We start from the raw sequence: 25,269 nt of genomic DNA, 5'->3' as shown, positions 1-25,269 counted from the left end.
AAGTGCCACCCAAGTGCTCTGCTAGGACCTTCTCTTGGCTTTCCTGAGCAGACACACAGCCTTCTAGACCACTAGAAACATTTGTATTATTATCAAAACTTGTCATGCCTACCTTGTTCCTTGTATTTCCTTGCTATATTTCTGGCTAGTGTATTGTTTGGCCTAGTCATTATCACAGCCTCTGGCAGATGTGATGTTTGCTGACCTAGATTGGCACAAAGATCACTATTATTTTCAACAAAGCCCTTGGACATGTGGCTTCTCTCCACTCTGTTCCAAATCAAGTCAGCCCTCCACGGTAGTAGAGCTGTCTGTTCTTACATTCTGCCCAACCATGGTAGAGCTACCATGCCATGAGCTGGAAGGAAGGATGGGAACAGACTATAAAGTCTCAAACTTTCACTGTCCTTAGAGATGGTTAGTAGTTTTTCTTGAGTAAAAATTTCTCAATTTATTGTATGCCTTTGATCAATTTTCAGACTCCTACATGATTGCTTTTAACAATTCTATCTAGTTTTTTTTTTTTTTTTTTTTTTTGCAAAGATTTTATTTTATTTATTTGAGAGAGCACAAGCAGTAGAGACAAGCAGAGGGAGAATGAGGAGCAGACTCTCTGCTGAGCACAGTGCAGGATGCAGGGCTTGATCTCAGGGCCTGAGACCATGATCTGAGCCAAAGGCAGATGCTCAGCCCACTGAGCCACCCAGATGCCCCCAAATCTTTCCAGTTTTATCATTGCTTTTTAGAGTATTTACCAAACCTCTTTTCTGACATTTTTGTGGTTCTTTCTGTAAACATACACATTTTATAAAGCATATTTTCCTACACATTTATACACTACATATAAATGTAATCAAGCTTCAAAGCTGAATCCCAAAGCCATCATAAGGTACCATCCAGCATCCCATAACAGCTCATAAACAAATTATAATCTCCTTCTTATTCCCTCTGAAATTTCATGAAAAATATATAATTTTCATAATATCAGGATTAAAAACCATAGAGCTTTTCTTTCTTTGGTCACTGGTAAGGAGAGAGAGGAGAGAGAAGTATTAGACTTATTCTATATCCCATGTAGCATCACTCCTGATGTGAGGACCTAGAAGAAATAGAATGGTAATAACCACAGATATGAACATTATTTATTTGACATTCTTGTGTTACAGATTAACAAACTGAGTTTTAGGGAGATTAGCTGTGGGTTTTTTTTTTGGAGGGGGGGAGCAAATTTTGGATTGTTATTTTTTTAGACACTCAGTTATATGTACATAGCCATTATTTTTTTTTAGTGGTGATAGAGTTGGAGGAGTTGAAAAGCTGTGTGGAAGACTGATGTTGGCTGTTTGGCAGGATAAAAGTACTCCCAGTAATTCCTTTTACTTTCTTTCTAAGGAAAAGAATATGCTTTGTTGTGACAGCAAAGGGCTCTTTCTACAGGAAGAGAAAAATCAATTTCTACAGATGCCAGCTCTGCATTCTCTAGCTATGTGGCTAGAAATATGAAATTGAAATATAATGGTCAGGGATTTGTATTAGGATTCATTTGGGGATATGTACTGGGAAAAGAATGTGACAAACTCACAGTGCATTGCTTCTACACTCAGTTTAGAAATCAGACATCTGCTTGGGTCACTGATATCAACATTCAGAGTATCACCATTTCTTAACATCTCTCATAAGTTTCTGGGCTGAAATAGGACACCTGCTTCCAGAAATGGGATAGACATAAATGAATAGATCTCTTTAAAAGTAGCAATTGCCTGTGGTTTGGCTAAAGTCTTTATTCTCCCCCATACATAATAGCAGTGGCTTTTACTTAATGCTTGCCCCATTGTATTAGATGCTTGGATTTTGCTATGCTTGGGAATTTATTTGCACTTTCTGTACCAAACAGAAAGTTTGTATCTATACTCCTATACTCCAGCATAGTAGTATAGATACACACCTCTGTAATCATGGAGGTGGCTTATCTGTCAGACACTAGGACAGGGATTTTTTTTTTTAGCCAAAACAACATGTAGTTTTTAAAAAGAGTAGGAGGAAGATTAAGGGAATGATATTTTGAGGTCCTTGGATATTAGAATTTGAAATTATCTGATATTGAAAAGCATTTGCCTACTGGTCAGAGCTGTTTTCATATAAGGATAAATCTTGTTGCCTTGACCTAGCACTGACCACAACCCATGAAATTAGAAAAGACTATGGGGAGGAAGAGAAAAAGGCTGTAGGATGGAGAAGGAGAGGATAGAGAAAAGGAGGAAAAAGGGAAAATAGATAAGGGAACTCAGAGAAGGAAGTAGCAGAAAAGGAAAGGAAGAAAGGAAATTCAAGAAAGAAAAAGAAAAATATAGGAAGAGCAAGCAGAAAACCAGGAAAGATGACAAAAGAAGCTCTATTATACATCATAGGACCTGGACACTAGTGTCCTATTTTGGAGATGTCTATTAATCTCTCTGGGCTTGTACTTTCCCACCTGTGGAATGAATAGATGGGACTGAGTGATTACTTATGTTCTTGGTGACTTTTTATCCTATAAGAATAGCACCCCATTATAGACTGCTTTTCAACATGCTTCTATCTGTGTTATCTTATTTTCTTCCACCACTCTCTTTACTTGGCCACTCCTTTCTAGTCATGCATCTCTTCCTGCTATTCACCAATATGTGGAGTCCATTCATCCTTTTGTGCCCACCTAGGCCTTTTGCACCGTAATTCCCTCTCCCTGAAGTTTTTCTTCCTTTAGGTCTTCCTGAGGCATGCTCTTTCATATCACCTAGATTTATACTTCTTTGGAGAGCCTTTGGCAACTTTCCTATGTAATAGGAGACCTCACCTGTACCCTCTCCTCCCTCAGTCTCTACCCCATTAATTAGTTCTACTTAATTCCTGGGTGGTATAATACCCAGTATTATAGTATAGTATAATATATATGTATGTAATTTTTAAAAAAATCTCTAAGGCAAGGATTTAGTCTTGTTCTCTCATGTACCCCTACCACCAAGGACAGTACCTGCTATATCATTGACACTTAATAAATATTTATAGAATAAATCTTACACCTGGCTGTGGTGGTAGACCAGCCAAGTTTTAATATCCCCTTTTAATAGATCAGGACACCACAGTACAAAACAAGAATCAGTTTAAAACACCCTTTTATATGGCGGTTATTTTTGCCTAATTCCCGTGTCAGTCTGTGTACTTGCCCTGCATTTATACTAGACTTCAGTGCTGTGCTTCCCCACCCTCAAACTCTATAACATCCTGCTCTGATTAATAAATTGCAATCAATTGCAATGTCTAATTACCTCCTTAGGAGGTCTGAAAAGAATGTAATAGATGGAGCATACTTACCTCTCAGCATGGGAAGGGAGTTATGGCTGGGTAACCCAGAAAAAAAATGCTTCTAGGAGAAAAAAATAACAAGTGAGCAAATGAAAAGTTGTTCTAAGTAGGAATAACTGAAATGTGCTTGCTACTTCTAAATACAAAGTTTAATAGAAGTTGTTTGGCTTGATGTCTGGAGTGTTTAAAGCAGTATTTCTCCAAGTATGATTAACAGACCACCTGATTCAGATATACCCAGATACTGGATAAAAATGCAAATGCCCAGAAAAATTCCAGTTTGATGGAATTAGAGTCTCTGAAGATGTAGCCCAGAAAACTACCTCTTTGCTAAGTGGCCCATGATGTGTTCTGATGCACACTAGAATTTGGCATAAGATTAGCTGAAAGGTTACTTAGTTTTGCTTTGCTTTTTAAAGAATAATATGCTTTGAAATAGATAGTTTTTTCATTTATTTATCATAAATATTTGCTGAGTGCCTACTTTGGAAAGATACTGTGCTGGATGGATACAGAGAAGAATTACATGTGATATTTGTGGTAAAGGACCTCTGTCTTTTAAAATTACTAAAGGTCATGGAAAGAAGACAATGAAATGCAATGGAGGGGCCCCATCCTGTAGTCTGGACTCTGTGTAGGTAAGCTACTATCAGGAGATTTGAAGGTGTATCATGTGGAAGGGGCATAGGCCCTGCTCAATATGGTCCAGAGAACAGAAGTAAGGCCAACGGGTGGCTGTTTCAGGAAAGTTAATTTGGGCTTCATATGGAGAAGAATATTCCTGCTATCAGAGCTTCCCAGTTGGGGAGCAAGTGGTCACTGGCCTCATCCAAGTGGGTATTGGAAGACCATCTGTTAGAAATTTGAAAGCAGGGAATCCCATACTTAGTGAGAGGTAAAGCTTTTGACTGAGATTGACTGATTCACCAAAATATACTATTAATTGATATTCTACAACAATTTGTAGATCAAAATTCTTTCATGCCTAAACTCTGTGAAGGATATAAAATGGATAAGACAGGTTCACCATGGATAAAGAACAAAAGAAGAAAACAAAAACAAAAACAGTTAATAAGATTGACAGCCAGCATTTCTGGCATGCTCACTGGGTGCTGGTGCTGGATCTTATGTTAAACACCATCCATACATTACTTTCTTTGTCCTTAGAGCAACTTTTGATGTGGGTATCATTATTATCTCCATTTTACTGATAGGCTCAATGATATCTAGCCCAATGACCTCCTCATCCCAGGAAGAGGAATAACATTTTAGAATGACTCAGTTTTGTAGATTTTAAAATGTTAAGACAAAGTTCTCATGTGATTTTTGACTCTTTCCCTGGCTAATGTGTACTCAGCTTTCAGAGCTTGCCTTCAATGTCACTTCTTTGGGACAACCTTCTCATCTCCCCTAGATTAAACCAGGTGTCCTATCCTCTGCTCTGTCAGAATCTTTTAACCCTTCTTAGCTCCTACTGCCCCAGTTTCCACGAAGTATTATAATGTGAGAAAATAGCCAGAAATCTGTTTGACAGAGATTCAATCTACTCAGCTGAAACTATACCTCATCTTATGCTATAATGGCATCAAGGTGACTGAATCCTAAATGTTCCTGGGGGGTTTCTCAGCCTGGAAGAGAATTACAGCATTTCGTTTGTGATATAGCCTATATCTGTCACATAAAAATCACAAAGATTCCTGGGCCTGGAGTCAGTGGCTGTAGGTTTGCACATGAAGCCCTCCTGAGTTGGTCCTTGACCACCACTTCTTGCTGACTCTTCCTTCTCCACCTGCCATCCCTACAATAAATGCCAGTTGTACTGAGCTACTGACAGTTTCCTCATCGGCCTTGCTGTTTCTTGTCCATTACTTGCTTACCCTATTACCTCTGTGTGCATTTCTCTATTCTGCCTCTCTGCTTGGTTATCTTTCAAGACATTCTCCTCTGAGAAGCCACCTGTGCTTCATAATATACCCTACAGAGAATTTTATAATAACACCAACACTGCCTGATTTCACATAAGCCTACTTTTACTAGATCAGGGGTCTTTCTGTAAAGAAAGACCTAGTCTTTCCATAAAGACTAAGGTAATAAATATTTTTAGCTTTGTCGGATGCACAGTTTCTGTTAACAACTACTCTACTCTGCTACTATAGCACAAAAAGTAACTATAGATAATATGTAAACAAATGGCTCTGTGTGTGTTTCAATCAAACTTGATTTAGCAAATCAGGAACGGGGCCAAATTTGGCCCACAGTCTGTAGTTTGTTGATCTCTGTCTCAGACCATAGAATTTTCAGGATATCAACCATGATTCATTTATCTATTTCTAGGTACTAGCCTGATGCCTAGCCCATGGTAGGTGTTCAGAAAATGTTTGTTGGCCAAATATATGATTCCAATCCTGATGTAAACTTTAGTGCAAGCTGAGACAATTTTCTTTCCAAGAAATATCTTACAATCCTAACATTCTTTCCATTTGAGTACCAATTTTATCATCTGAAAAATGATGGTGATACCAGTTGCCTTGTATCAGTCAGGGTTGTCAGGAAGACTAAAGGGACACTGAACTTAGATGTGGATTTCCACAAACAAGGCCATTCATGTGAGGGGATTTTAACTTCTATCACGTGTTAACTAGACCATAAGCAGTGAGATTGTCATAAAAATTTAGTGGAGAAGTAAGCATGCAAATGTGAGGTCTGATTTGACCAATGATATTGTAAAGAATATCCCTTGTAATTGTTAGAAAGATGAAAGGAGCAGTTAAACACATGGAGGAGGCAGGAGAAGTGTTTGCATCCAGCAGCTGCACTTTGTTGCCCTGACTCAACCTCAGCAGGTGCTGGAGCTGTTTTGCTGCCTCATTACCACTTTATTTGGCTCTCATATCTGGGGTGGCAAGCTGGTTTGTCCTCCTAAGCACTAGTGCTGGTTACTTCTTAGGGCCTGCCTAACTGAGAAGGACTCTGAGTCTATGCCCAGCCTCAGTGGGTTTTACAAGAGAGCAAGGATTGCTTAGGGAACTTTTGCCATTGTGGGGCAGATCAAGTTGTCCCAAGGACATGAGTGTGTCCACTACACTTAGGAATGAAGGGAAATGTGTGGGTCTCAGGTACTGGGGAAAAGGAATACAAGGCAATTGAAAAAGTAAGGTGAGGGGATGCCAGAATCAAACCTGCATCATTTCAAAATTTTAGTTAGAATTAAACCAGGAAAGATGGTGAAATCTGTCATATATCTTATCTTATTGTAGAGCCTAAAGATAACCCTGTGTTATTGATACTTTAGATTAACTCATTATACAGGTCAGTTATACCCTTTGGTGCCATGGGCTATTGTGGAAATCTTTCTCCACTTAGAACATCATCTTTATCAGTAAATTAGTTCTAAGCTTTTCCCAATTGATTAACAAACTTATGAATATACTCTTAGGCTGGTTTTACCCGACTTGGCTTCTGTCTGATTGGCCTGTTGTTTTGTTTTCTTGTTCTTTGTGAATACTTTGAATCCAGTTCACCCACCTGATTCTGATTTTAACCTTGCTATACCTGTGGCTCTTAACACTATCTATACAGAAGAATCACATTTGGTGCCCCGACTCCATTAACCTGGGCAGAACCGAGGCATCAGTAGATTTTAAAAAAAATGATTCTTCTCTCTAGAGACCTAAATTTTACTAAATCTTTTCACAGTTGGTTAGAGATCAAGCTCCTGGGACAGTCAGGGATGGTTTTGTGTCCTACTTTCCCCACTTACCATGTGACTATGGAAAGTGGGATAATATTACCATTCCTTGGTTATTTCATGTTATTGAATGGGGCAAATAATTATACCTTTCTATGGAATTATTATAAAGAAGAGGTAAACATATAACAGTATCTAGCACATGATAGATGAGTAATAAATATCAACTACTGTGGGTATTACACAGTATTTTGTTCTTCTTACTATGGTTTTTATGATTATGATGATTACCAACATGATATACATACTTTACCTATTCCTGGACCCCTGTGGTTACTCCTAAGCACAACAGCAAGCTAATTTTCTATTTTGTTTTTACATTCTATACCTGGCTATGTAAATAAGTATAGAATAGGGGTCTAGAACTAGTCAAGAATCCTGGGTTCTAGAACCTCCTTCTGCTACATACCAGCTATGCGATCTTGGGTAGTCATCTTGTTTTCTTGGTTTATAAATAGGGTGTACCAATACATATACACAAAAGAACACCAGCATTCTCTGACAGGGAAAACATTTATACTTCTTTCTGTGCATGTTGTTCCACAAAAAGGACCTGGAATGTCTTTCCTCTTGATTCTTCTTCTGGTGTATTTCTTTTAATGCTTTAAGAACCAGCCAAAATTCTATCTTCTTCCTAAAAAAAAATGTATGGATCACATCAGTTTTACTTTCATGTCCCTGACACTTATTTTTATCCTCTTATTTTGTCTTGAATTATAATTAGTTCTTTCTCTTCTCTCTTACTATGAAGTCACTAAAGATAGATTCCTTTTTCTTCTTCAGGTACAGCCAAACATTTTCTAGAATAGAACCTGGCATACTATATTAATCAGCTATGGCTGCATAACAGGCAACTTCAAAATCTCAGAGGCATGTAACATAGGGATTGATTTCTTCATCATGCTTTGTTGGTCTGCTGGGGAAATCCTACTTCAGACTGTAGGTCTATGAGTTGGCTGAAGCTGGAGCTGCTGTATTCCATGTGCCTCCCTCCCTCCTTCCACTGGGTTAGCTGGAACATGTTGTTCTCATGATCATTGCAGAAGCTCAAGAGGACAAGCTCAGTGATACAAGTCCATTTTAAGCCATTGCTCATGTTGGGTCTATTTTATGGCACAGGCGAAAGCAAACTACATGCTCAAAGACTCAAACCATTTTTTATGAGAACTGAAAAGTTACATGACAAAGGATATGATTATGGCAAGTGATAAAGTATTGTAATCAATAATTCATTCTAGCATGTGTATAGTAAAATTAAGAAAGGTAAAAAAAAATGAAAATAAGCATTTATATCTAATTAGACAAATCTTGGGGCTAGGAAATCATTTCCTAAAATATTCATCATGGAAAACTAATTTTAGCAGGCATGACTAAGTGTTTCATGATAAAGGTGGAGTGGATTCTATAGTAGAATGAGTATGGAAAATACAGCTACATTTGAATAGTTTTTTTGTTTGTTAACAGGCATTTTCAGAGCTTTTGACTTGTTAACTTGTATCATAAATATGCTAAATAATTATATATCATTAGCTTTAGCAACATTCACAGGAGCGTGGAACTTCTCCTTTTAGATTCTTCTTGTTGAACTAGTCTTATGTAGGACCCATTTCAGGACATACTATGTTGAAATAATGGGAACACAGTTTTCTTGATCTTTTACTTAGAAGGGTTGCTTGGGGAGTTGAAAAAGGATTATTAAGGTAGTAAGTACAGAAGAATGGCCAATTAGAAAGTTGAATGAAGATTCCAGTTAATGATAGTGCACCTACTGAGGCAGCTATTTAAGAAAATATGCCCTTAGGAAACCAAAATCATAAATAGAGAAACTGAAAATTCCATGGAGACCTTTCAATGCTGCAGATCACTGTAATGTCAAAGCAGAAACTTGTTGAGGAATCAGAGTTTTGACTTCAAATTAAAATTGCAAGTAATTGTGGTGGAATTGGTCAGGCCAGAGACCCCCCATCCTTTGAAGCTCCAAGCTTCAGGCTGCAAAGCTGGGGTTGATTTTTGGAGTTAGGGGAAAAGCCCACAAAGGGGATGGATTATTGGCCCAGGCTGTGCTCTCCTGTTCTCTAATCAGTGTCCATTCCCCCCTCAGTTCTTTGTCCTTGTTTTTGCACTTCTTTACTGAACTCTAATCTTGAAAACAGGGAGTCAAACTCTCAGGGCTCTGTTGCGGAACAGCTGATGCATTGATTAGATGGCTAGGACTGATAGAAACAAGGCTATTGTTGGGAGTGGAATGAGAAGTGTAGATAAGTGCAGAGAGGGAGGGAACTAGGAAAAGGGACAGAAAACCAATCTTGCAGAGTAGGAGGGCTTCTCTCTACCCACTGGGGCCAAGCTGCAGGGAAATTTATTTAGATGGCTTTGTGAATCAGGATTGAACAATAAATGTGGAGTGAGAAATAGCAAGGGGATGCACAAAACTTGAGGAGGCACTAAGCGTGTTAAATACTCTATTTCTGACAATTTCAAAAAGAAATATGTATTTAATTTCTTTGTTCTCCTCATGACTATTGCAATTTTTTTAATAGGAAAGGAAGATTTTTTTTAAAGACTTTATTTATTTATTCATGAGAGACACACCCACAGAGAGAGAGAGAGAGAGAGGCAGAGACATAGGCAGAGAGAAAGGCAGGCTCCATGCAGGGAACCTGATGTGGGACTCAATCCTGGGACTCCAGGACCATGCCCTGGGCCGCTGAGCCATCCAGGGATCCCTATTGCAAGTTTTGAGAGCAAAATGTTGACTCTTCCTGTCAGGAAATAAAAGATATCTTTTATAGCAGAAATGACAGATTCAAATGCCTAGAAAGTCTAAGTGGATAATGCCAGTGGGTGGAGTCGGACTGAGAAAGGGGAGAAAAGGGATAGTGGTGAATGAACCAGAAGGCACATGCACCACCAAAAGCATTGGAAGAGGTGGTGGATAATCTTCAGGCAATTTTTGCCTTGCTACAATGGGGATCTAGAGTTGCCAAATGTTCTGATTTAGTTTAAAAAAATCTATAAATGCACATTTTGTGTGTAAATTAATACACTTTGGGGCATCCTGTGTAGGTCCATCCAATCCATCTTTCAGTAGTCTGTGAGCCCTGTCTTATGGGGCTATGGGGAGGCAAGATTGGGAATGCCAGCCTTGGAGACCAACACCTAGACTTAGATACTGGTGACCTGGAGGTTACTTAATAATGGACTTAAAATTATCAGTAGGATGGGGGTGGTAATACCTACCTCACAGATATAAGGGCTTCTCAGTCACTCACCATCGCAAAGTAAGCTTTTGCTTTTCTTCTTTGGGATATAAGCATTTCTGGGTAGTGGTTTCCCAGTAGTGACTACATTTCCTAGCTCCTGCTTACAACCACATGTGGCCTGGTGAGTAGGTCTCAATGACAGAGTCAGAGGAGAAGTGATACAGATGAGTTCTGGACCAAGGCTTTCAGGAAGCAAGGATGCCTTCCTCCTCCTCTGTCAGCTGAACGCATTTGATGCTGAGGATGGCTGAGCCACAAGATGTAAGATGTTTCAGTATTACCATGTAGAGGAAAGCCAGCTGCCACCAGGAACATCTACTTGTACTGTTAGATGAATGATAAATGAATTTCTATTTTGTTTTCAACTTCTATACACTTTGAGACCAATTTGTCACTGTAGCCTGACCTAGCCTTATAGTTCTAGCATTGATATATAGCAGGTGCTATGTAAGTGTGAGTTCCTTTACCTTGAATTATCTTCATAATTATGCCAGTTACCTTCTCTTCTGTATCTACTGTGTGCAGCATTCTCTAAGGCTCTTTGCCTGCAGTGTCATTCCTAACTACAGTTCTGCTAAGTAGATAGCATCACTTAAATTTTATAAATGCAGAATTAGCAACTTTGAGAGGTGAAGTTACGTACTCAAGGTGACCAAGCTAGTAAATAGTAGAGCTATGTAAACTATGTCTGTCTAATTCCATATCTGGGCTCTTCCTTGTGAACCACATTATTTTCCTGTGGCACTGGAGTCGAGTGGTCCTGGAGATGAATGGAGTACAATGGAAGAAAGATTCCATGTGGCCCTAAATACTATGCTCAGAACTTTTAGTCTCTTTTCTTTCTTTACCAATAAATAGAGCATAGACAGCTTCAGGAACCTTTCGATAATTTACACAGATCTGTGTGACTCCATGATGGAACCAAAAAAGTACCTTTGCTTATCCAAATTAGATAAAGGATGTGACTTTCCAAAGAAACTTCACACTGAATTACTCTATGACAATAGTATCACACTGGACTTGCTCAGCTGCATTTAAGTTAAATGAAAAGATTTTTCAATGTATGGTCTCGTCTCAAGTTTATCTGTGTATTCCTGGGGTCTGTGTAGCCTCTAGCACATAACAGGCACACAATTATGATTTGGAAGGGAGAGAAAAAAGGAGGAGAGTAGGGATGGAAAGTGACAAGAGGAAGGGAGAGGTCAGAGAGCTTAGGGAAGGAAGGAGAGGAAGGAAGAACAGGAGAGGAAAAGGAGGAAGAGGCATCATAGTGCTAAACGGCAGTCCTGTCTTCTATTTTTGGTTGAAGTCCCAGTGCTTGCAGTAACCAGCTCTATAAACTCCTAACATAAATTTAGTATTGAAAGTCACCTTGAGTATCTTGTCTGAGCTGGTCTTTGAAGATGAGGAATTTGAGATTCAGAGGTTAGACAAACTTTACAAGGCTTTTCAGCTAGTTAACTGTAGAACCACGGTTGGAACCTAGTTCTCTTGATTTATACCAGTTTTTAAAAAATGTCAGCATACAATTTCTGTAATGATGAATGCAGTTGAGATGAAAACAGGGACTTTTGGGCAGAAAAATCAGCAAGAATAAGTACATATGTGTATCTATATATAGTTTCATTATTCTGAGTCAGTGACTTATAATAAGCAACCTGGCTGAATTTCATAGGTAAGTTCAGTGAAGTCCCAACAACATTTAATTTCAGTAATTTTAATTCCAGAAGCTCAGCAATGAAAGGGAGATGCAAAGAGGGAAGTGAGAGTTTAAATAATGCATGTAAATTGCCTGTTACTCCGTTCAAACATACAACCCAGGGAGCCTAACATGGGAGCTGCAGATCTGCTGTTCTTCCCTTGATACTAAGTTCTATCATGCTTCCCATGGAGTGAGCATCTCACTCTGCTGAGTGTTTAGTGTTTAAAGATACATATTTTTCATACAACATTGCCCCTGAATGTAAGCCAACTCACCACTTCATCTGGTGCTCAACTGAAGAAAGAGCAATCTGTTTCAAAATAGGAGCAAATGTAGTCTGTGTTGGATATGCCTTTAGTATTATGATCATCAAAGTAGTGCCTTTTGAGGGTGTTGAAAGATGATTTTGACTATTTGTGGTTATTTTAGAATCTAATCCTCTGTTGAGATATGAAGTCCTTGTATTGATTTCTACAATGGACATTCAGTGTCCATTTGCTTGCTGATCTGACTTTAACATGGACAAATATCATGCATTTTAATTGCAAAATTAGTGACATTTTAACCTTGGCTCAAACTATATTATCAGAATACAGGTCTGGATGATGGGAAATACTTAATATTCCTAGAATATTAGGGATCCATAACACAAAACTGGAAGGTCTTTTTTTTCTTTAATGATAATATTTAAGATTTCTCTAATTCTCTAATTGTAAAGACCAACAACAAATATTCCCCCAGAGACAGGAATTGTATTGACTTCAAAGAGCAGTGGGTAAGAGGTCTAAGGCCCTGAGTTTGAATCTTAGTCTGCCATTAATAGGTGGCACCAGGGATGCCATTTATACTATTTGGGATTTGATTTCATCACTTAAAACATATGCAGTTAGTACTAATAATCTTGAAAGCTGCTTCCAGATTTTATACTATTTCAGCCAATTAAATGAGTGTCTCTTTCCTATATGCACAAAGTGATAAAATCTCTCTCTAGGCTCTGTTTGTCCCTCTGTTACCTGGTAGAACAGAAGACTAGGATGAAATCGAGGCTACAATGTGCCTCATTTCCAAACTGTAAGTTTGAAGCTGTCTTACTTTCTCTTACAGTATTTCTGTATTTCTTTTTCTACTGTTGTAGACACAGCCACTGGCTGAATTCAGCTTAATTCTTTATGCTTAGCATTCAAAATATAAGAAACCGATCTCCAAGATGTGTCTCACTGCCCTGCCAATGCAACCTCATTCAGTGAATCTGTGAATACTGACTGGTCAGAGGGCTCTCGTGGACTCTGGTGTTCAGGCTACTAATGTGGTCTTATTTCAATGCCACGAAGGTTGATTACCTAAAAGATCCTGTCCACTTCTATCTGGTTCTTCTAAGAAACAGTGATCAAGAAGAGTTGATGGTTCTTCAAAGTCAGAGAAAAGAACACTATGATCTTGAGCTTGTCTTTTCTTCCCACTAGGCAAGAACAGTAATGAAAACCTCCTGTTCCAGCCAAAGCACAATTTTGAACCATGATATCATATCACCTTTTGAGTTAAACAAGGAAAAAATCAGCAAGGAAAGGCCTAAGATGAGAGAGCCCAAATGGCAATGAATGGGAAGGAGAAAGAAAAGATACTAATAGTTGAAAGTTTCAAAAAGGAGAACAAAGTTTCAGATGAATGAAATGGCTTCCCTTTTTCTTTGGAAGTCCTCCAAAGAGATGAGTGATCACCAAATGAAAGAGAATGAATGTTCATGAAGATTTAAAAAAAAAAAAAAACACCCTATAATGTCATTGGTTCTAATGAAAAGACACATTCACAGATCTCTGAACCTTGTTCAAACCATTAATATAGTTAATGCTTCCGCTTAGGGCTAAGACATGGACATGCCATCTCATGTCATAGTGGAGTGTGTTCTTCATGTCTGTCTGTCCTCTTCACCTAACTGTGAGAACTTGAGGGCTCAGACCAGCCATATAGTACAGGTTTTCCTTCTAGAATATGTCTACTTTCACTGACCTTATCTTGAAAAAGTATACTAGTTTTTCTTTTTTAGGCACAGAAACAGGATAGAAGAGATGAAGTTTAAGGTCCTCTGTTAGGAGTATATTTATACAAGAGTAATTTGTTTTTTTAAAGACTTTTTAAATTTATTCATTAGAGAGAGAGAGAGAGAGAGAGAGGCAGAGACATAGGCAGAGGGATAAACAGGCTCCAGACAAGGAGCCCCATGTGGGACTCGATCCCGGATCCCAAGATCACACCCTGAGCTGAAGGCAGACACTCAACCACTGAGCCACCCAGGCATCCCAATACAAGAGTAATTTGTAAGTGGAAAATCCAATACAGACAGGAGTGAAGATTATAGAAGCAGCATAACTAAACAGAATATAAGTTAGAATATAAGTAAGAGTTAAGCAATTCCAAGTTAAAGGAGGAGCATAATAAGAATTCAGAGACAGTGATGAGGACTGTGGGTTGGAGCTTCGTGTGGCATTCAGCTGCCAGAGTCCTGTTGAGAAGAGAACAACCTACATAACAGGAGCTGTAGTGTGGGAAGCTGGGAGGCTCTTATACTTGCATTGTCCTGGTCTTAGGCTAGAAGAGACAGGAAGGCCTGAATCTCCTTCTTCCAGCAGGGGGAGCCATGTTGCCTCAACAGACCATCTCTGGCCATTGGACTATGGAGGAGAAAATACAAGGTCTTCAAGATTAATGTACTCACTTGCTGTATTTACAAGCCCTGATGCTCCATACTAATTTATCAGAAGTACGTCCACCAATTGTTTTGTAACCATCAAGTGCAAGCAATATTCCAATGATGAAAAAGGGATATGGTGATTTAAAAAAGTAATAGTGTGTAATATAATATTTAGTTAATTTATTTTTTAAAAGATTTTATTTATTTATTTTAGAAAGAGAGAGAGAGCACTTGTGAGTGGGGTAAGGGGAAGGACAGAGGGAGAAGGAGAGAATCTCAAGCAGACCCTGCATCCAGATGCGGAGCTCCATCCAATGACCCTGAGATCACGACCTGAGCTGAAACCAAGAGTAAAATGTTCAACTGACTGAACCACCCAGGCACCCCAATATTTAGTTAATTTTAAAAAGCCAAAAAGTGTTTCTGAAAGACTAAGAACATTCAGAGGCCATATATTGTTTCAGCTGGTATGAATTTTGCCTCTGATGAGAAGGCCATGGAGAATTTTGCTGAAGTTTCTCTGGGCCAAATATACACTTTACTAAGCATTTTTATGGCTTATCTCCCTCAACCCTCACAAAACTATGTATTTTGGACTGGAGTATCATTGGACTCATTTTTAAAGATGCAGAAGTAATACAGAATGAAGTTAATAAGAAACTGTTGATAAGTGCTAGAGCCAACATAAAAACCTGGATGGCCTGAGTTCAGTGTCCACATTTTTAGAAACTGTGCATGATAAGAGCTCTCTCTTATTGTGACAAGCATTATGTTAGATGCTTTAAATGTATCTTATTTAAATTGTTCCCTCCAAAACACTAAAACTGTGTGATTTGCCTAATACCATGTAGCTAGTAAGTAGTTGAAGCAAGTCATTTATTTCAAAGCCACATTTTTGATGTAGGAACTGGAGGAGGCGTATAAAAAAAGAACAGATCTTGATTCTTTTAGTATCTTAAGGTTCCCTAGAACCTTATAGTATCATAAAGGATACAAAAAGCAATGGGCAGAAAATAGCAAAAATTGGATCAAAATTCTAGTTCAAAATATGAGGTTTAGCAGTTGATTGTGAAGGCCCGGAGAATGGAGGACAATAGGGCTGTGGGGGCCTGAAAGTTTCTAGAAGAGAAAGGTTGGTTCTGGAATTTGCAGAAAGCCTTGTCAGTCTCATTCTAATCATCTCCACATCTATCTGTTTCTTCTCTATGGATCTTGAAATAAACCTCTTGTCTATTTTCAGCTGAATGATGCCATGGAGACAGGCCTGGTGTCCAGGAAGTAGAGATCTAAGCAATCTGTCCTGGAGTGCCTCATGACTCTCAATCCAGGGCCATGGGCAGAGCTTCTTGTGCTGCAGGGAGCCAGCCTGTGTGTAGTTAGGGTAGCTGTGCAGCTGTGTGGGATGCTAGGGCAGGTCTCAGGTGGGGGTATAGGAAATTGAAGATAAAGGTTGCCGATTACTACCAATTCATCTGAAGAGACTTTTGTAACAAACATTTGCAGATATATGTATTCAATGCAATTGTGTGTAGAAAGATGGGCCAAAAAGATGATAATAAGAGAGAAGAAAAAGGCATCTCTATTATATATTTTCACATATTTTTTAGTTTCATAGAAAACACTAAGAGCTACTTTGTGTTGAGTATGTACCATGTGCCAGGTGCTCTAAATACTTGATCTCTATTTATAGAATTCCTATTTGACAGAGGGTAGAGATGGAGAAATTTAAAGAAGTTAAAATAAAATCACACATCTTTTAACCCAGAATGGCCTGAATTCAAAGTCCATGCTTTTTGACCTGACATTCAAATGTCCTACAAGTGTTCACAGAATCTATGCTACAGATAAAGCATAATCCCAGACCTTCCTCTCACATCCAGGAGCAGATTTGTGTTTTAGTTTCTATATTTATATGTGAGGAAAAACAAGAGGTGGTAGCTATATACGTTGAGATTGGATCTTCTTGCAGACACAATAGTGGAGGCTCTCCTAGAGCAGCTGGGTGAAACTTCTATTGTCTATCTCCATAATCATTGGTCCAAGTTGTGGGTGACACCTGCAATAGAGCTTCCACAGAACAGCATGTGCAATGACTGGACATTTCTCTTAATTGCAGTTTATCCTAATTAAGTAGCATGCCGGTATGGTTCCCAGAAATCATGTAAGCTTATAATAAACCATTTTATGTTTGAACTAGCCAAAATAAATTCTGTGGTTTGCAAAGGTCTCCACAATTTATTTTATAGCTCATTTGATAACTGGATAAATTCAGATGATGTGAATTGCTTGGACATTCCTTTCCATCATATTCTTTTTGTGTAGGTAAATGTATTTTCTCATAAAAGCCTTCTGTGGATGAGATTAATCTGTGAGAAACAAGAGCTTAGCCTGTCTACGTGGTTTTTACACTCAGGGATTGTCATCATGTAGCATTATTTTAGGTAACATATGGAATTCTCTTTTTGACTTAACTTTAAAGGAATAAGAATCCTTAAAAACACCATATGACAGGTGGCAATATATGGTGCACTAAAAATGAAGAATCTAGGGATATGTGTTGTTTTGCCAATTCAGCAGACTTCTTTTTTTGGTAAGGCTGCCTGCTTTTCCTTTAGAAAACTGTTTTTCCTCCCTCTAAGTGATTCTGATGGGAACGAATCAAAGGGTCCCTGCCAAAGGGCAGGCATGTTTCTCAGATTGACCAACCAGAGTACAAGCATAGTCCCCATGAGGGCACATGGCTCAAGGGAGGTCAACCAGAGCCAGTTTTGTGGTTTGTTTGGACTTTTGAGAGAGAAGGAAAGAGGGAGGGAAGGAGGGAGGGAGGGAAGGAGGGGGAGAGAGAGAGAAAGAGAGAGAGAGAGAGAGAGAGAGAGAGAGAGAGAGAGAGATTTCCAATATACTCTATGTTTCCATATGAACGGAAGCTTGAAACTTCAAGGGACCATCTTGCTACCATATGGAACAAACTAATTTGAGAATGAAGTTTAAAAAGATGAAAACAGAGCTGATAACAGACAGAGGAGAGCTAGATGGAGAGAAACATCTGGACAAAGAGAGACAGAAAAAGGCAGAAAGAGCCAAAAGGAAGATAGGACAAAAACAGAGAAAGAGGAATTCCTTAGGCATGTATGCATAGAGATCACAAAGACACACACACACACACACACACACACACACACACACACAAAGATACATGTAGAGACTCAGAGGGACTCTATGATACTACCACTTGATACTACAGCCATCCGTGCCTATGATGATACCTGTTCTGTGGACTTCCTGGCTTTAAGAGCTTATGTTGCTTAAGCCCACTGGGTTGGAGTCCTGAAGAATACAAACTAAGAATCTGGTGTTTCTGGCTCTATTTTGGTCACTCAACCAGCTCTGTGACCGTACTGTATCTCAGGTTCCTCTGCTTCTCATCTCTAAAAATATCAGTAATATTGACTTCACTTAACCTCCAATGTTATGAGAGCTGATAGGATGAGGCTATGAAAGGGGTTTGAAAGCAAAAACATCATATGCATATATGAACATCATCATGGAACATCTATCATGAAGATTGCCATGGGAGGAGTTTGAATGCTGTTTTTTAATACTGCAGTTTTCACAGTGGACAAGGCTGGAGAAAAAAGCTAATATGTATGCCCAGGCAAAGCTTTTTGAGGTAACAGAAAGCAGCTATTAAAAGTTGTCAAACATTTGGGGAGCGGATGTATCTAATGGGAGAGAACTGCTTTGAACAGAGATGATTGTTACTTTTAAGGACACCTTGAGGAAATGACCCAGAAAATTAGCATGATCACCTGCTGCAAAGCGGTTCTCCCATCTCCATTCACTTTGAGATGAAAAGAAAATGGAGAGAGGACATGTAGTCCTGATATTTCAAATCCATTTTTTCCGTTACTGATTTTACAGAATTTAATCTTTGGTTAAAAATAAGAAAAACATTTCTCTGACTTTATCCTCATGCCTCTTTGATGAGAGATATTTTGTTTGTAATTTGCTGGGTTCCTATAGCAGCAATACTGATGTACTATTTTTTTGTGATAAAGAAACAATAGACATATGGTAGTTACATTAAATAGGTTGCCACCTAAAAGCAACCTGAAATTTTCTGTAGAAAATCATCTCCAAAATATTAATCCAATTACCAATTGATTGTTTACCTGAAACTAATAAAAAACTGTTTATTAAAAAATAAAAATTATTAATTCAAAGAGAATACGTGATATGTACTGAGTATAGGACAGGAAAATAGATGTTTCATATCCTTTATCGTCTTTAACATTCACACATGGCATAGGTATTGGACCACACCTTACAGATGAAGACAACAAGGTGTAGAGGCTCTCAAACCTGGTGGTACATGAGCATCATCTGCTTGTTTAAAAAACAGATTTTTATCTTTGGGGTAAATCCCCAGTAGCACAATTGCTGGGTCATAGGGTAGCTCTATTTTTAACTCTTTGAGGAACCTCCACACAGTTTTCCAGAGTGGCTGCACCAGTTCACATTCCCACCAACAGTGTAAAAGGGTTCCCCTTTCTCCACATCCTCTCCAACATTTGTTGTTTCCTGTCTTGTTAATTTTCACCTTTCTCACTGGTGTGAGGTGGTATCTCATTGTGGTTTTGATTTGTATTTCCTTGATGGCCAGTGATGTGGAGCATTTTCTCATGTGCTTGTTGGCCATGGTCTTCTTTGGTGAAATTTCTGTTCATGTCTTTTGCCCACTTCATAATTGGGTTATTTGTTTCTTGGGTAATGAGTTTAATAAGTTCTTTATAGATCTTGGACACTAGCCCTTTATCTGATATGTCATTTGTAAATATCTTCTCCCATTCTATAGGTTGTCTTTTAGTTTTGTTGACTGTTTCTTTTGCTGTACAGAAGCAAAACTTTATCTTGATGAAGTCCCAATAGTTCATTTTTGCTTTTGTTTCTCTTGCCTTCATCGATGTATATCTTGCAAGAAGTTGCTGTGGCAAAGTTCAAAAAGGGTGTTGCCTGTGTTCTTCTCTAGGATTTTGATGGATTCTCATCTCACATTTAGATCTTTCATCCATTTTGAGTTTATCTTTGTGTATGGTGTAAGAGATTGGTCCAGTTTCATTCTTCTGCACGTGGTTGTCCAATTTTCCCAGCACCATTTATTGAAGAGACTGTCCTTTTTCCAGTGGATAGTCTTTCCTGCTTTGTCGAACATTAGTTGACCATAGAGTTGAGGGCCCATTTCTGGGTTCTCTATTCTGTTCCATTGATCTATGTGTCTGTTTTTGTGCCAGTATCACACTGTCTTAAGGATCACAGCTTTGTAGTACAACTTGAAATTGGCATTGTGATGCCTCCGGCTCTGGTTTTCTTTTTCAATATTCCCCTGGCTATTCGGGGTCTTTTCTGATTCCACACAAATCTTAAGATGATTTGTTCCAACTCTCTGAAGAAAGTCCATGGTATTTTGATAGGGATTGCATCGAATGTGTAAATTGCCCTGGGTAGCCTAGACATTTTCACAATATTAATTCTTCTAATCCATGAGCATGGAATGTTTTTCCATCTCTTTGTGTCTTCCTCAATTTCTTTCAGAAGTGTTCTATAGCTTTTAAAGTATAGGTCCTTTACCTCTTTGGTTAGGTTTATTCGTAGGTATCTTATGCTTTTGAGTGCAATTGTAAATGGGATTGACTCCTTAATTTCTCTTTCTTCAGTCTCATTGTTAGTGTATAGAAATGCCACTGACTTCTGGGCATTGATTTTGTATCCTGCCACACTGCCAAATTGCTGTATGAGTTCTAGCAATCTTGGGGTGGAGTCTTTGGGGTTTTCTACATATAGTATCATGTCATCTGTGAAGAGGGAGAGTTTGACTTCTTCTTTGCCAATTTGAATCCCTTTTATTTCTTTTTGTTGTCTGATTGCTGAGGCTAGGACTTCTAGTACTATGTTGAATAGCAGTGGTGAGAGTGGACATCCTTGTCTTGTTCCTGATCTTAGGGGAAAGGCTCTCAGTTTTTCCCCTTTGAGAATGATATTTACTGTGGCTTTTTGTAGATGGCTTTTAAGATGCTGAGGAATGTTCCCTCTGCCCCTACACTCTGACGAGTTTTGATGAGGAATGAATGCTGTATTTTGTCAAATGCTTTCTCTGCATCTATTGAGAGGATCATATGGTTCTTGTTTTTTCTCTTGTTGATGTGATCTATCATATTGATTGTTTTACAGTGAAAAGCTGAGACCTGAGACACCTGCACCCCGATGTTTATAGCAGCAATGTCCACAATAGCCAAACTGTGGAAGGAGCCTCGGTATCTACTGAAAATAATGGATAAAGAAGATGTGGTATATACATATATATATATACATATATATATATATACAATGGAATATTACTCAGCCATCAGAAAGGATGAGTACCCACCATTTGCTTCAACGAGGGTGGAACTGGATGGTATTATGCTGAGTGAAGTAAGTCAATCGGAGAAAGACAATCATTATATAGTTTTACTCATACAAGGAATACAAAAAATAGTGAAAGGGATTATAGGGCATAAAAGAGAAAATGAGTGAGGAAAATCGGAGAGGGTGACAAAACATGAGAGACTCCTAACTCTGGGAAACGAACAAGGGGTAGTGGAAGGAGTGGGGGGGGATGACTGTGTGATGGGCACTGAGGGGGGCACTTGATGGGATGAGTACTGGGTGTTATACTATATGTTGACAAATGAACTCCAATAAAAAATATACATAAAAAATAAAAACCAGATTCTTTGGCTGAAGTACAAGTTATTCTGAGGTGTGAGATCAGGTTTGGAAAAAAATGTGTTCAGTAACTTGGCTAAGATTATACTGCTAGTTGATGGGACCAGTATTTGATCTAAGTCTGTCTGTCTGACTCCAAATTCCACATTATTTTTTGTTTCATCATCTTTGCTGATAATCTTTCAAGGTATCTTAAACAAACAGATAAATGCAACTGCAGATATTCTTTGTGTTGCTCCCCATTTCTAAAACATTCCATCGGGACATAGGAATTCACAAATCCTGTTGAGTCTACACTTCTGGAAAACAATTTTTCCTCTAGTGATGGTTTTGTCTTTTTTAGACTCAACACAGGGCTAATTAAATGCTTGCCATCTTTTGCCAGATTTGGCAAGTGTCATTGGAATGGTTATCTGTTTGCTGGTGAAATTAAGAGAACAAAACACATTCAGTAGAATGTGGAAGGTCAGCTCTCCTTAATAAAGGGTTTGCAGCTTTGTGAAATTGGAAAAGAAATGATGTATTCTGAAGCTACTTTCATCCCATTAACTTAAGTCAAGAAGAATAAAGGCAAATGCATTTTCAAAGATTAGCCTCCAAATCTGATGTGCATTTAAGAGGCATAACTGACTTTTTTTTTCTCCTACCACCTCTACTTTATTCTTTCTCCCTCAGCTTAGACATTTGGAGCTGGAACATTTACAAATACTGAGAGTATACTTGTACTTTTCATGTTTTTCTTTGACAAGATATAGATTTTTCTGAGCTCAGGATCTGTAAATCTATTGATCCTTAGGGATAAAATGAATTGTGTTTCCTTCTCTAAGACCAGACATCCCCTCCACTATTTGTCCTCTTTAGAACAGAAGCTAAATAAATATGGGACCATGATGCCTTCTAACATTTAATTCAGAGCTGGTGGCAAATTTGTTTTAATTCAGTGTGATCAGTTTTCTCCAACTGGTCTGCTATAATTTGGGACAATCTCCCCCTAGCAGTTCTGGCTTTCTGAGAGCACCAACATAACTTAAAGAAGGGTATTTGAAGTAGGGAAAGCATGATTATAGCTCAAATCCTTCTCAAAAGAGTAACAACTGTTCCTCGTTTTTAAACCATAGAAACACCCAAGGCATTAGGGAGTAGATGCATTTTCAGATGATTATCTTTTTCAAAATGACATATAAATACTTTATGTATACATAATCTTTCTGGTAGTCACAGTAAACAGCAATTCAAGATTTTTCTAACTACCTGATATTCTGAAACAAAAACTAGCATTTCACTTTACATACCTCAGTTTGTCTATTTTTTTGTTATTTTGTTTTTTGTTTTGTTTTGTTTGAGATATGAGAAGTAAATCTGGATCCTCATCAGAGCTACAAAAAGGTCAAGGTAAAAGGATGGGAGAGAGGAAGGTGATACCTCAAGATGCACAAATGGGACTTTGACTCATCTGTCTTTAGCAGTAAAATTCGTAGTGGAAAAAATAAAAAAAATAATTCTTAGTGGTAGGTGGGACCTGGGTGAGTGGGGAGAGTGCAACAGTATGAAGTATACTGTTTGTCTGAATAATTATTCAACTTGATTTTAGTAGTATGCCTCCATTATTTTAAGACCTATTACTCTTATGAAGAGGAATCCAAAGCTTTGTCTGCTACAGAGTGGTACTTTTAAATTAGTCCAGTGAATCCACCTCTAGGCAGTCCACATTCCATAAAAAATGTGTACTCCAATGGTATGGTCATGAAAACTCTCTCTGCTGTGTTTTCCCTTGGCTTCTCACTTTGCCCCAGACTTCATTGAATTTTCTCCCATCTCCAACCACCTAAATTAGGCAGATTTGATTGTCCCAGGTTGTTCTTTTTTTCAATACAACCTATACTTGATCTCTGACTTTTCTCACACTAAAACATTCTGGGAAACCACTTGGTTCATTCCAAACCCAGCCTCCAGATGCTTCTAGCTGTATCAACTGATTTAGTTGGCATCCATTTATTCTTATCGAGATTTTTATAAGAGGCATCATTTCACTCCATTTGCTATCAATTAACCAGATCTTAAACTCCGTATGGCTAGTTTGCTTTGTGGCAAATACTGAGATAAAAGTTAATCACATTGGGTCTCTGATAGCAAGATCCCAAATCACTAAAAGTGTGTCTATCTTTTGAGCATAGTTCCTACTAACCCTGTCACTCCATCTCTCTCATTCATAGAGGAAGACATACAGAAGTTTATTCAGGCAAATACTCTTTATTAGTACATTTCAGGCTGTGGTTCCAACTCCTTTGTATTCTACACATCTGTTGAACTGACCTAAAACCAATCTGTGAACATATCTTTTACCAACATCAGTGGCTGGCCTAAGTGTTCCCTTCAGGTTGAGAGAAAGTCCTTTAGGCTTATAGAAGGATGAACTGGGTCTCTAACTTCGCAGAATCAAAAGAATTAAACAATACTGCGCGCGCATGCACGTGAGAGAGAGAGAGAGAGAGAGAGAGAGGAGAGAGAGACAGAGGGAGAGAGAATTCCATTCTCCCTTTAGTTCTATTCACAATATACTTCCTCCATTTTTTCCATTTTGTTTTTAAACCCTATCATGACACCACATGTACCTTGATGGTGAAATGAGGTATGGCAGGCAGTGTGTGTGTGTGTCTGTGTGTTCCTGTTGGGGCTCCCCATTGAGGTTAGAATGAACAGCCAGTAATGGCCCTGAGGGCATTTGATGACAAAGAGAGCTGGATGCTAAAGGTATATGAAAATTAGTCATTCTCAAAGTCTGCTGGCTGAAGGCAAACTAACTGATAAAACCTGGCTTGAGGACAATCTGTTAGTATGTATCAATTATCTTTAAAACATATATTCCCTTTTTTTGGAATCTATTTTTAAAAAATAAGAAATGCAGAAAGGGATTTGTGCCCAAAGATCTGAATCTCAGCATCATTTATACCAATGAAAAAAACTCAGGAAATTATTAGATAAGTTATGAAATATTCACACAAGGGAAATCTGCCATTAAAAATACCATTCCTGAAGAATATTTAATGATAGGGAAATGATTACAGTAAGTGAAAAGGATAAATATAAAATCGTGTGATTATAATAGTGTTTTGCTAAAAGTGAAATATTGAGTGAGCCTGCAAAAATGTTACTTGAATTTTGGGTGATTTTTTTCATCTTTATATTTTCTGTATTTAAACACAAATACATCTCCAAACCATAACCACTAGGTAACAAAAGACAGAAATAAGACTTAAAGGTTTATTAGACCAAATGAAGGCAAACCTTCAGTGCCAGGTATGTCTGGGAGGTTCCCAAATGCAAGCTATAAAAGCTGATCCTGATGCAATAAGTAAAAAGAGATTATTGAAAAGCTATCTGGAGCTTATAGAATTGATGAGGAGCCTGACGATAAAGCTGGAGAAGGGCAGTAGGCTATCAAGAACATTTGAGATGTCAGTGCCAGTGCAAGAGTACAAATGGAGGCTCATATACTTTATGTTTAAATATTTATGAGTTATAAATCAAACTAACAAACTATTACATGAAATATGTTCTATCTTTTACTCTTGACAAATAGGTCTTCTTAAAAAAAAAATATGTGTAAAGCAACAGTTACTTCCAAGTAACTATGAATGGCCTGCGCATTTGCTCTGAGGATATGCAGACACAGCAGAGGCCAGGCATGGATGGAGAGAGATGACAGAGAATAATTTTTCCCTGGCTTGCTGGCTTCATTATCACTCTCCATTTCTGATGG

The 25,269-nt window shown here is 38.3% G+C and overlaps 1 long non-coding RNA gene across 19 annotated transcripts in view; it reads right to left on the bottom strand.

Annotated features, from left to right (window-relative positions):
* The window catches only part of LOC144312705 (uncharacterized), an 85,870-nt gene that overhangs the window by 23,944 nt on the left and 36,657 nt on the right, over positions 1-25,269 (bottom strand). For 11 of the 19 annotated variants that reach the window (XR_013378276.1, XR_013378275.1, XR_013378264.1 and 8 more), the window contains exons 5-6: positions 7,500-7,724; positions 3,352-3,403 (exon numbers count right to left, since the gene is read on the bottom strand). This is a non-coding gene — a long non-coding RNA (uncharacterized LOC144312705). Of the gene's footprint in view, positions 1-112; positions 206-3,351; positions 3,404-7,338; positions 7,448-7,499; positions 7,725-25,269 lie in introns of those variants that run through there. The other 8 variants (XR_013378259.1, XR_013378262.1, XR_013378267.1 and 5 more) reach the window with 6 other exon arrangements.

This window comes from Canis aureus, chromosome 4, assembly GCF_053574225.1.
Source record: "Canis aureus isolate CA01 chromosome 4, VMU_Caureus_v.1.0, whole genome shotgun sequence".
Classification (NCBI taxonomy): domain Eukaryota; kingdom Metazoa; phylum Chordata; class Mammalia; order Carnivora; family Canidae; genus Canis; species Canis aureus.
This window is presented reverse-complemented; position numbering and strand designations above follow the sequence as displayed.